Raw genomic sequence first — 14,171 nt, 5'->3', positions numbered from 1 at the left:
GTGTGTGTGTGTGTGTGTGTGTGTGTGTGTGTGTGTGTGTGTGTGTGTGTTTTAGAGGGTGGGGGAAGAAAGCGAGAGACAGTGAAAGAGAGAACTGGGTAGAACCTTGCCTCAAGCAAAAGCCACTGAACAGTTAAGAACTTCCTGTTTCACTTCAGGCTACGAAGAAAACGCTAACCACACATGATGGAATGATGGCCTTTCATCCGTCCGAAGAAAAGAGGGAGAGAAAGAGAGGGAGCCGGTGGAAGAGAGATGTTCTAAGATCCTATTTTCTTGCTGTCTGTGTCAATTAGTCTGGTGCCTTTGTGTTGAGCACAGGTAACCGTTTAAAGGCCTCAGCGCAGCGTTTGGACTCAATCTGTCCGGCTCGCTTTGGGTGGTTTGAGAGGAAACCAGGGAGAACAAAAGGAATATGCACATAGTGTCATAGATGTTTGGATGACGGGATGCGGTCAGGTTTTGGTTAGACTGATCGCTGTATGATGAGATCTGTTCCCTAGTTCTCTATGACGTGAATCAGTATATTGTGAAACATTTTTGGCTTTGATTCACGATTCAGTTAACCAATACAACAAGATTATGAAGTTGTCCCACTATAATCCCAATATATCCATCATACTTCTTTTAAAACGTAATTTATTCCTGTGATCAAATCTGAATTTTCAGCATCATTACTTCAGTCATCAGTGTCACATTATCCTTCAGAAATCATATTAATATGCTGATTTGCTGCTCAAGAAACATTTCTTATGATCAACGTTGGAAGAAAATCTTTTGTAACATTTTAAATGTCGTTACTGTCACTTTTAATCAATTTACTGCATCCTTACTAAATAAAAGTATTAATAAAAAATAAAAAAATCTCACTGACCCCAAGTTTTTGAAAGATACTTAACTTACAAAATTATAATTCAACATACATAAATGCATATAAATAAAAATTACCACCTGTATAAAATAGGGATAAAAGAATGCAGGAGAGGATACAGAAGAAAGATAGTTATACACAAAATGTATTTTAAAAGATAGAAAATAAGGTCTTGTGTCTTCTTAAAGAGATGATTCACCCAAAATTAAATTTGTCATCAATTATTCATCCTTTGATCCAAACACAAATCTTTCTCAGTCTAAACACAACATTAGAAAACTTAATGAGTTTACATGCAAGTAAAATGAAGAAAAAAAAAAAATGGAAAAAAAGAACACAAAAGCACCATACATGTGTCATAAAATAGTCCATTAAACTTAAATATTATAAGACTTATACAACAGCTTTGTGTGGCAAAAACATTGCAACTATTGCATGAGTCATTTAGACCACTTTAAAGATTCCTTTATGGTTCTTTTGCATCTTTTTTGATGTTTGAAAGCTCCAATTCCCATTCATTGTATAAGTACATGGAAACAAGCATGTAAAACAGCCTTCATATGTTCCCCTTTGGTGTTTCGCAGAAGAAAGATAGTCAAATAATTTAGAACGGCGCATGAGAGCGAGTAAATGATGACTAAATGTTCATTTTGGGGTGAACTATTGCTTTAATTTAGCATTAAACTGCCGTGAAGGGCCTGGTGCACGAATGCTTTAAGCGGTCATGTAATACGTGTGTTTGTCTGAACGGCCAGCAGCTGATATCTGAATCCAGACCCTACGATAGCTGTTCACTCTAATTTCAGAAGCTAAATGTTTAGCTATTAGCGAAGCGCTTTGATGTGTCAAACAGGTTAACAGGTACATTTTCTGCTTCATGAAACAGTTTTAAAATGCACACACACACACTGTGGTTTAAGGCAGATGCTTAGAAGTGCAAATTGGCCACGTCTGTGGGCTCTGATCAGCGGATTGTGAGAGTTCGTGTGTTTGCCATGTATTTCCCAGTGATGCTGTGACAGGGGTTTTACACGACGCCTCGAACCCGGCTCAGGGATGAGTTTCAGGCACTACATGCAACCTCTGCCTCACTCTCTTCTTCTTTACCTAATTCGCTCCTTCCTCCAGCTTTCTCTTTCTCCTTATTTATGACGACCTCAGCGATAAACATGAGAACACTTGCCACTGTATCCACGGAGATCATATAACTAAGGAGACACTGCATTTTGGGTCAGGTGGTTTAAGCAACGAACAAACTACTAGGTTACATTTTATTTTACTTGAACAGAACTTGACACCATGATGCCAGGGTGTTAATATCCAGTTGCTAGGGTGTTCTGAATGTTATACAGTATGGTGCTATATGGTTGCAAAATGTTCTGATGGGTTGCCAGGGTGTTGCTATGCAGTAGCTAAGGTGTTCTGAGGGTTATATTGTATTTCTATGTGCTTGCCATGGTGTCCTGAGTGGTTGCCAGGGTGTTGCTATGCAGTTGCTGATGTGTTTTCAGTGTTATATAGTATGGTGCTATTTGGTAGCAAAGGTGTTCTGAGTAGTTGCCATGGTGTTGTTATGCAGTAGCTAAGGTGTTCTGAGTGTTTTTGTATGTCACTATGTGGTTGCCAGGGTGTTGCTATGCAGTTGCTAATGTGTTTTCAGTGTTATATAGTATGGTGCTATTTGGTTGCAAAGGTGTTCTGAGTAGTTGCCATGGTGTTGTTATGCAGTATAGCTAAGGTGTTCTGAGTGTTTTTGCATGTCACTATGTGGTTGCCAGGGTGTTGCTATGCAGTTGCTAATGTGTTTTCAGTGTTATGTAGCTATATGGTTGCAAAGGTGTTCTGATGGGTTGCCAGGGTGTTCTGATGGTTATATTGTATTTCTATGTGCTTGCCATGGTGTCTTGAATGGTTTCCAGGGTGTTTCTATGCAGTAGCTAAGGTATTTGCATGTTTTATGCTGTAGAATGTTGCTATGCAGTAGCTACATGTATGGGTTTCTGGGTTGTTATCTAAAGTCTCTATGATGTGGCGCTGGTTCCTCCCAAGTAAGTCTATGGCACATATGCTATATTTTCACCTGTTTTATCGTCTACCGGCTGAAAACAACTTTAGAGTCGCTAAGAAAAATAATTTCACATCCACATCAAGCTGCACAATTGGAGGCATCATTCATATTTGTAGCACAAGGAAAGCTTTTAAAGTCGAAATGAATCATCAATATTCACCCCATTCATACCTCATACATGTTCCAGGTTTTATTGGGAGCGATTCATCAGTGCGCCTTATTTCAAAGAAAATAATTGTTTGTATTTGTAACCTTAAATCAAAATAAATTGCTATTCTTCTGAATCAGCTTCAATTAGGACTTTTACCATTTCACTCAGAAAACCAGCAGAATACAGGCATAAAATGGGTACCAAATGACAATTCATGAGGTTCGCATAAACTAGGCCTATGAACAACACCACTGCTATAGTTATCAGACACAGTGTGTCAGTGGGCAGGTCTGAGTGAGGCCCCTCCCTCTCAGTACACCAGTGGGCGTGTCCAAACATGACTCAGACTCCTCCCCGACAGCAGTGTCAGGCTTCATTATGTGGTTTTTTGGTGTGGTGGCGAATCCTCCCACTCGACACACACAATCGCCCACAGTCAGGGTGAGCGTGTTGTATGTGTGTGTGATGTCAGTGCCACAGGCGACTACTGCTCATGGGCCAATCTACCCAACCTGTCACTCTTCATCTGTCTCCCACACACACACGCACGCACAGGAATTCTGCCTGAAGCATCCGGGTGGACACATGGAAAGTGGATTTTTGTACAGCACTTAGCAATATTAGCAGACTCAAGACAGGTCATGTGTATGTGTGTGTGTGTGTGTGTGTGTGTTTTTGGGGGGTGCATCCGAATTGTGATGAATTAGCAGTATATGCTTAATGTACATGTGTGTGAGTACTTCACTTACCTGCTTCCTTTAAAGCTGAAATGTGTCATTGTTTGCTGTTTAACACTGTTCTATCCCAGGTTAATGTGCAGAGTCTGTCCCAACGAGCTTGACACAGCAACCTTGGCTCAACCATTGCCGGACCATCCGTTTTGCTGACCTATGGATGGCAGAGGGAAATTCCCGCAAACCTGATTGAAAACAGTAACATTAGTTTTGCAATTACTAAGTGAAATTAAACTCTTTGTATTTAAATCATTTGCATTTGATTCTTAAAGTGATAGAGACCAACTAAAATCAACAAATTAATTCTCTCTATATAAAGATCAATATATTTGATTAAACCCAAGGTCTTTAGGATTAGGGTAGTCAAACATGATCTCCTCATGTTTAAACATTGCTGTGAATAACAAATCATTATCAGTGCTTAAGTAGTAAGCATTAAAAATGTTTACAAAATAAAATATAGGCCTAGATATATATATATATATTTTTTTTTTTTTTAATCAGTAATATGAAAAATACATTAAAAATATTCTCAAAATAGATGTTCTATATGTCCAGTAAACTAAGGTTTTAGTAAAATGAAAATAGAAGTATAAGCATTAAAATAATTATAAAAATATAGATGGATATGAATACATAAAAATATAAAAAATAAACTAATACAAAGTATTCTTTTAAAAAGATATTCTTTTTTATAGCAAATAAACTAAGGATTCAATAAAATGTATATTCAAATATTTCTAGATAAATATTTAAAAAATATAAATATATACAAATAAACTAAACACATACATTTAAAAATCATTTAAAAGTGTTTTACTTTAAAAAGTATTCTTTTTTGTATGGCCAATAAACTAAGGATTTAATGAAATCAAAATACAATTAAAAGCATTAAAATATAGATATTTAAAAAATACAAATATAAAAAAAGTTAACTAAAAAGTGTTGTACTTGAAAAAGTATTCTTTAAAAAAGATTATTTTGTCTAGCCAATAACCTAAGGATTCAATAAAATCAAAATAAAATGAAAAGCATTAAATATATTTCAAAAATATAGATATTTCAAAATATATAATATTAAAAATCAACTAATAAATACATTTAAAAAGTGTTCTTAAAAAAAGTTTTCTTTTTCTGGCCAATGAACTGAGGATTGAATTCTAATAATGCACTGTTGAAAAACTGGAACTCTCATTACCAGTGGAAAGGACACACACATGCACACACAGAATGCATTAATTTAAGCCAAGACTCTGCCTGAGTTTAACTACTCACCACCAGTCATTCCCAAAACTACAGCTCGACCTCATTGCCCCAGGATATATATCCCACACACATACACACACAGGAGAGCAGCTCCTCTCACACTCCCATTAATTAACCACATTAACATACGAGCACAATGACCCAGTCAAATGACCCGGGGCGAGAGCCGTTCAACTTCATTAAATGTGAAGCCGTCACCCTCCGCAGTCTCTCAGCGGCGCTATCATCTCATTCTCACCACCACATAACTTCACACGTCACTCTCCGATTCAGTGTGAGACATAAACAGGCCAGATAATTAGAAGCGGTTTAATAATGACCTGCAATAGACCAAAGACCCTTCATAACATTTTCTAAAGAGCTGCCATTGGTTTATTGTTAAGTTTTTTAGCAGTTTTTAGTTCTACACCTCCCTGACCTTCATATCACATGCCTGAAGGCGTTTCAGAGCACTTTAAACTGGTTTCAAAGCAAGAAAGAAAACAACTAAATTTGTAGTTGAACTCTGATAGTTTTCGTGAACTAGCTTATTCAACATCTAAACAGTTATTTCTTACAGGTCATCTGATGTACGTCTATGTATATATATATATATATATATATTTGATGCATTCTCAACATTAACAAGTTGAACTGTGATATTTCCAAAGAACACATAAAGAAAAAACTAGTTCAAATGATGCTAGTATTCTCAACTGGGCCAAAGGGTGAATTACATGAAAAATGAATCTCATGATTCAGACCAAAATCAGAAACCAACCATTAGTGTAATAAAAAAAAAAAAAAGGCAATTTTCATTCATTTAATGTGAAAACAAATCTCATTCTCATTAATGCAATGAGAACATTTGCACTGTTTTTCTATGTACTTGCCATGGTGTGGTTGCATAAGTAATATTGAAAATATTCATCACACCTTGTAATTATGCAGATTTTTTATGTAATTGTGTCCATACTGTATTACAGAAATGAAAATGAGCTTTGCATATAATATATGAGAACTGAATTGCACCATAGTGCAAAAAATGCTAATGGTCCTATAAACTGGAAAATGCAACTTCTTTTTGTTTTCATTGACTTTCTGGTGAACTATGACCCAGACATTTCATTATAAGATTCACCCACAAATATACACTTCAAAAGTTTGGGGTTGGTAAGATTTTAAAAAAAAGTCTCTTATTCTCAACACGGCTTCATTTATTTGATCAAAAACACATCCTGTGATCAAAGCTGAATATTCAGCATCATCAGTGTCACATGATCCTTCAGAAATCACTCTAATATGATGATTTGCTGCACAAGAAACATTTTTATCAATGTTGAAAAAGTTGTGCTGATTCAAATTTTTGTGGAAACCGTGATGCATTTTTTTCAGGATTCTTTGATGAATAGAAAGTTCGAAAGAACAGTGTTTATTTAAAAAGTGGATTTTTTTAAATCAATTTAATGCTTCCTTGCTGAGTAAAAGTACTTCTTTCTTTCTTTCTTTCTTTCTTTCTTTCTTTCTTTTTTAATCTTACTGACTCTGACTTTTGAATGATGGTGTATATTTTACACTGGCATTTGTGTTGCAGTTAAAGCCTTTTTCACAACAAAAAACAATCACAATCAAGCAGACTCACTAAAGAAGTCAAGACAAATCAAGATAAAAGCTATTGGGCAGCGATTAAATTATAGGAAGTTTTGGATTTGCTGGTTTTAAGTAGCTGTTCCCGCTCAACTCCTGTCTCTGCATCAGATCATGTTAACTCCCATTTGCAGTTGCCAAATCTCATCAACATTTATTTGCTTAAACTACAGTTAGCTCATCTTTGTTGCGGCGCTAACAGTTGCTGTCGCTCACGTCACCTCAAATCGCCAACTCTTTGAAAACGAATGACTTCCAGTGGTTTTGTCGCTGCAAATCGATGTCAGTGTGAACGACCCTCAAGCTCTTTCATGAGAAGAGATATACAAGTAGTTTAACAAGCGCACAACACAATATTCAGCGTACTGTGACAAACAATAATGCTCTATATCACACACTAAACATTATGGGTGTAACGGTACCAAAATGTTTCAATACAGGTCTTTTGGTTCAGCATGCAAACGAATGCAGAGTTATTTTAACCACAGCATCTGAAATCACACACTTCCCTACTATATAGTAGGTGAAAAACAGTATGTGACAAAAGAAGTATGTCCGATATATATATATATATATGTGCATATGATGAACACTTTACTATCCCATGAGGCCACGGGAGAGGATTTGTGAATAGCAGTGAAGCGACATAACTGACGCTGGTAGGTCACATGATAATGAAAATATGGTTAACGTAGTACGTCCTGATTACATCCATACATACTTTATTAGCGCTTGTGAAGTACTTACTTATTCAAAATCAGTACCTACTCAAGAGAGTATGTGAATTCGGACGCAGCCCCCGTGTTTATCGATATATCTTGATGTTGCAAACACATCTGAAACGTAGGACATAGTGAGCTTCTGATGGGAAAAGTGCACAATCCAAGCATAACTTACATCTTATGGTTGTATTCTTATCTGTAAATGTTAGAAAGTCACACCAGTATTTCCATTTTGTATATAAAGGATCATTCTGACAGCAAGCGAGTCTCTGTTAAACTTCACAGACTTTGCTAAAGAAGCGCCTAACAGACAATAAAATGTGAGCATATACATTTTGCTAAAATATTTTTCCAAAAGTTGAAGTGCTTTCAGATCTCGTCTCCCATTTACAACAGCCCCACAAACTGCAGAAAGACGTGTTTTGCTGCTGGTTGCAGGAGTATTAACAGATTTTTTATTTCAGACCGTTTGTTCAGTAAAGCACTGTTTAATTAAGAAGAATTAATTAAACCCCCCCCCCCCCGCTGTACGGAAAACACACCGAGCCGTGACTTCAAAATTTTGGTACTTAGCGAATCATAATTTTTGTGTGCCGTTACACCACAAACTGAACATCAGTGCAGAATTGATTTCTAGCAACAGTGTGTGCACATTTTAAAGACAGTATAATATGCATGTGTAGATCGGGCAGACAGGTCTGTTAGTGGTCACTGTGGCGGCTGCACTCGGGTTAGTGAACGCTAACCGTACGATTAACAGCGCGGTCATGACACTCCTGCACACACACACACACACACACTCGTGTTTGAGTGGTCTGCTGCGGTCACTGCTCATTTCCTGCCCCCCAGCTCTGTTCCCAGGGTTCCTTGGGGCGACCTGTCTGGCCAATTACCTGCTGAGCTGTAATGAGCTGCCAAGAGCCAAACACACACTCAAGCACACATTCCTACTGTATCCACATGAATTATTTTCTCAATCCTCACATAAATGCAAACACTAATTCAGTCTTCCTCACACACTCAGACTGAGGGGCGCACACACACACACACACACACTGCGGTTCAGGGCCAGAAACAGAACGACTCTTATTCTCCAGTGGTCAGGTTTAATGAAGCCGAGTTGAATTAATGCAGGGAAGCTGAGCTCCACAGACGGATATAGAGTGAACGTATAGAGCTGAGGAGATGTATAGGGAATGACAGAGAGAGAGGGATGAGCTGAGAGTGATCCTGGCAGAGAGAGAGAGAGAGACGAGCGCAGTGTATAAGCAGAACCGGTGGAACGGCACGATGCCTCGATCACCTTAAAAACTGACATTATTGACATCTCCGAGACCCCCCCCCACCTCCCACCTCCCACACACCACACACACACACACACACACACACACACACACGTTCTCATACATACATGTATCTAGTCCTGTGAATCTCATGAAACCATATCAAGGTCACATTTCATGCAAAAATCTAAATAAAAAAGAAAGAAAGAAAAAAAATTGTAAATAAAATGAAGCCTGTTTTTAGGACCCGTAAGATTTTTTTATTTTATTTTTATTTTTTATAATCTGTATTACTTTCATGACAATTAAGCAAATTTTGACCCCAAATGCTCATTACTGTAATGCATCTGGATTTTTTTTAAAATAAGAATACACCCTAAAAAGTTTTACTATGATTTACTAAATTTTTTGGGTGAAACATTTTTACACTTAAAAATATTGATTACATTTTAAAGCAGTGAAATCAATTACAATACACTGTATGAACTGAGTAAATGTAAGTAAAAAAATTAAGTAGATCTGAGTAACTGCATCTGGTATATTAACAAATTAAATTGAGTAGAAATAATTGGGGAAAAACATTTAAAAAAACAATATTTATGAGTAATATTAACTGTTTTTATTTATGAGTAATATTAACTTTTTTTTTATTTTCTCTAAACCTCTGTAAAATAGTAATCCATAAAACCACCGGCATACATGACATTCATGCCTATCAAGTAAATGATATTCAGAGATTTTATTAAATTAATAAAGTTAAATATTACTGTGATATTTACCAAACCACAGAATAATTTTTTAGAGTGTAAAAACAATACATTTATTTTATTTAGCACTTTTTTGCAAACCCAAAGTCGCTTTACAAAGAGACAATACAGATACACTGAGTGTATAGATAACATACATAACATGAACATATCATAAAGTTAGGGATCTTAGATAAAAGAAGCGAAGAGATATGTTTTACGGTGGGTTTCTGAAACATGTAATGAGGAGAGGTCACGGATGTGTTAGGGCAGAGATACAAAAGGCCCTTCCACTACGCAATGCTGGTTTGTACAGTGGGACCAACAACAGATGATCAACAGACCGGTCTCAGATGATCTAAGTGTGCGAACTGAGGCGTAGTTATGAATCAGATCAGAAATATACGAGGGGAAATACCTTGGAGGGCTTTGGATCTGATAAGAAGTATCTTGTAATGAATAGCCAATGTACTCTGTTCCATAGCCGTGTGGGTAACACACACACACACACACACTCACAAACACACATTCTCACACACACATATATATATATATATATATATATATATATATATATATTTCTTTCAAAATTACAGTAATGAGAAAAAAAATTACATTTTTTTTTTTTTGCATCATAGTAATACAAATTTAGAGAGAAAATATCCTTAATGTCCCCAGAAATTAAATTCATATTTTAATTCCCAAATTCCCAATTCCATCATTTGAAAATGTTTTGCATTTTTATTTATTTGTATTATTTTGTAATTCCCATTATTCTCATGATGATTGTCATTAGGTTCTAATTATATTCTGTTATTGTTTACTGTATTACAGTCCAAAATACTGTAGTATGATAATAAAAAAAAAATAATAACCATTATAATTTTAGAAGTTTATTTTTGCATTATGGAAAATGTGTAGCTCTCATTGACCTTAAAATAAGAAAATTATTCTTATTCTCTAAATTTCTTTGTATTTTGGGCGGGTGAAACATGAGCTATACAAGATATTGGCAGGTTTTATAAGATTCACCAATTCATCAAATACACACGTCGAGACATATTTACAGAATGATTCAGAACTACTTACATAAATATTGTTCACTATGTGAAATGTCACTCAGACGCTCATCCTGACACTAAAAACACTGAACTCGTGCAAAGGATGATGGGAACGCTCTGACAGACAGCAGGCCATTTAGCATCCAGCTCACCCAGACAACACACCCCCCCACCCCCCCCACTGCTACAGTGCCTGGGGGGGTTTCCACGGTGACGGGCCGTGTCAGCGTCAGGCGCTCAAATCTGCCAGTCTGCGCTAAGGCCCTGCCATCTGATTGGCCGTTGCATGCTGCTATGGAAACTCAGGCGGAAGGAAGCATGGAAAGGGGGGCGGCCACGCCAAGCGGAGTGTGTGTGTGAATGTGTGTGTTCTGGTCTTTCCTGGACATCCCTGCCCTCATGGGACCTCTGATGCAGATGTTTATAAAACCCTGAAAACTGGTGAAGTTTGAAAAATGCACGACAGAGACTAAGATCAGCTTGTACGGTCTGTTTATGTCTAAGAGAATCAGCGTCTAATCAACTACTGTAATGCTCCACTCGGCTGAGTAACACCTGCTAGTGACCAGCTTAAATGACCAGTTAAACCCATCATTTTGGTAGTTACGGTATGTAGTCCTGCTACTTGCAACAATAACCATCTTAACCAGCTTGTGCCAGTAACAGACTAGCACTGCACATCTAAACCAGTTGGGCCATTCTATAAAATAAAATAAAATAAAATAAAATAAAATAAAATAAAATAAAATAAAATAAAATAAAATAAAATAAAATAAAATAAAATAAAATAAAATAAAATAAAATAAAATAAAATAAAATAAAATAAAATAAAATAAAATAAAATAAAATAAAATAAAATAAAAATTGGTTAAGCTAATCAAATTAAATTTGAGAAACTTTTCACAGTTTTGTATAATTTAGACAAAGGTTTAGTTTAAATATCTTGTATAGTACTAAATTAAGTAAACATAATAAAAATCCAAATTAAATTATTTTAATTAACTACTAGGTACCAAAAAACTTTTACTTAATATATCATGTGATGAGTCATAAAAACTCATTAACATAATAGAGAATTAGAGATTGAACATTAAACACTGACATGCCTTTACTTTTACTCCAAAACACATAAAACAAAACTTTATAGCTTAAATTAAAATTATAATTAAAATTAATTGTTAAAGTGTATTCTCTTGATCCATTTTACACATAAACGTAATGAAATTATGTTCCCAACTTATGACAAAATGTTCAGAACTTGTGTTGATTTAGCCCATTTTAACAAAGTAAATTAAGCAGTATTATTTGAGTATCCTGTTATGCTTGTAAACTTTAATTCATGTGAATTCAGGTTTATTGGGACACTTTTTGCGGAAAAAAAGTGCCCCAAATCAACCTGAATTCACCCCTTTAACTTGACTAATATAATTATAAATTAGCTAAAGCCATTTTTCACAAAAGGGCTGACAGTTAACTTGCATGTTAACTCATTACTCGCACAGCTCTTACTAGCTGGCGACCGTTACACATGTCAACCTAATTATTTAGATTTTTTAACCATCTTTAGATATTTTGATAGTATCAAATACTATTGCAAGCGAAATAAACCAACTAACACCAAAAAACATCACAGAATTCATCAAATCCACGGCTAAATACTCACCGATATTTGCGCTGCAGTCGATTTCCCTCCAAAATGATGTCACTTCCTGTAGGATGACATTATACAGGAACTGGCTTTTGTTTGTTAGAATGATTTTACAAGACTGGAAAGAGAAAACAGAATGGAAAGTGTTATTTTGAGGACAGAAAAAAAAGAAATTAAAACTTAAAACATAACTGTAAAAAATTATTATGTTTTGCTTGTTTTAATTAAAGAAAGAAAAAAAGAAGAAACACATACACTTGATGTAATTTTAGAAATAGTGAAATATTTTTTAATTCATGACTATGTCATCCACATATAATATGATTTATTGTGAAATTGTGATTTTAATATTTTACCCAGTTTATTAAGACAAAAAAATGTACTTAATATAGGAAACTTTCTGTTTTCCACACAGCCAATCGCAGTGTTTCTCTGTCCATTTGCTAATTTACGTGGATCACCAGCTATGAATATGATCAGAATAAACAGCAGTATCTGAAAATAACCTTCCTGATTTATCCATGAAGGCCTCGGTTACGGAGACTGTGGTTGAGAAGAATCGGTTGAAACTGCCTAACTGAATTTCTTACTGATATCCAATCCAGGGAAAACTGACCCAAGGAAGCTAGAGGGGTCAATTTGTGTCTAAGGGAGTTTGTGTGTGTGTGTGTGTGAGTGTGTTACTGGGCTGTTGCGGACTGGTTAACCCTTAAGTGTTTTGCCCTGAGGACGTCATTAAATGTTCAGCAGCACACCTGGGAGGAGCTGCAGATAATATGAGCGACAGACTCTAAATGCTACACACACACACACACTTATATATATATAACTCTAGTCTGGAAGGAGGGCCATATCCATAATTGATGGTTGCTTTTTATTTGAGGTACCGTGGGACACGGGACTGCAGCCTAATTTGATGAGAAATCGTTTTTTAAGGTTGTTACTTTGGTTTGACACGTCTGCTTTGAGCCGCCTGCCTCCCTCTCAACTCAAACAGCACTCCGCTCTGATGGAGGAATTAAAGATACATGTGAGAATAAATCTTACATGCAGGAGAGAGCAGTGCAATATAGCACATAAAGGTGAATGTGTTGGTGCATTTTGGTGGATGGGACCAAAAAGAGGCAAACAATTCCTGAAAAAGTCAAAGCAAAAGAAAAAACAGAGCTCTACATCAGGATATTAAATTCAAAAAGCTATTTATTATTCATATTATTATTTGTGGTCGTGTTAATTAGTTAAAGAAACTATAAATTATGCGTGTGTGCTCATTATGATAATGGCATATGCAGAGCGAGTGTCTGTCGAGGGAGGGTTCAGACCTTGACTCCACAATCGCAGTATCTGAATGTCTGATATCTCACGCTTTATATAGTGCATAAAAATGCCAGCATTACGACATTTTCGGAGGAAAATGCGAGTTGTGCTCGGCCAAACAAAACTGAGCTGTGTTCTGAATGGTTGCTAAGAGGGATAGTTCACTCAAAAATGAACACTCAGTGATCATTTACTTACTCGTTTCAAACCTGTATGACTTTCTTTCTTCTGTGGAACATTAGAGAAAATGTTTTGAAAAATGTCCATACAATAGAAATCAAAGGGGGTTGTTTCTCAGAAGAAAGTCAGTTATACAGGTTTGGAACACATAAAAGTATACAATAACAAAATTGTCATCTCTTTAAGTCTCAATAACTACGTTCACCCTAAAAATGCCCAAAATATACCACATATTAACCGATGCAACAACTTGCTTTTATACATATTGATAAGAAAAATGGAAATACAGTAAAAGAGAATTTATGCTGTATTCTATAATTTAGCGAATCATTTCTTTATTTGCTCAGATGGAGAGATGCTATTTTGTTCAGCAACTGTCCAATTTGACAACATTTCTTTCCTCAGTGTTGATAATCATTTTAAAACCATTCCTTGTTTACAAATGAACAAATGATCTACAAAGTAGAAAAATGCTGACAAATTTATGAAAGCACTTTA

At 35.8% G+C, this 14,171-nt stretch overlaps 1 protein-coding gene across 5 annotated transcripts in view; it reads right to left on the bottom strand.

Annotated features, from left to right (window-relative positions):
- The window catches only part of tfap2d (transcription factor AP-2 delta (activating enhancer binding protein 2 delta)), a 100,583-nt gene that overhangs the window by 58,526 nt on the left and 27,886 nt on the right, over positions 1-14,171 (bottom strand). For all 5 annotated transcript variants that reach the window (XM_082148079.1, XM_082148080.1, XM_082148081.1 and 2 more), the window contains 2 exons: positions 12,192-12,294; positions 3,840-4,009 (listed from right to left, as the gene is read on the bottom strand). The gene's annotated coding sequence lies outside the window, so the exon portion shown is untranslated. The remainder of the gene's footprint in view (positions 1-3,839; positions 4,010-12,191; positions 12,295-14,171) is intronic.

The sequence above is a fragment of the Leuciscus leuciscus genome (genome assembly GCF_965113295.1).
Source record: "Leuciscus leuciscus genome assembly, chromosome: 19".
Lineage (NCBI taxonomy): Eukaryota > Metazoa > Chordata > Actinopteri > Cypriniformes > Leuciscidae > Leuciscus > Leuciscus leuciscus.
Note: the sequence above shows the minus strand (reverse complement) of the source record. Positions and strands in the feature narration are given on the sequence as shown.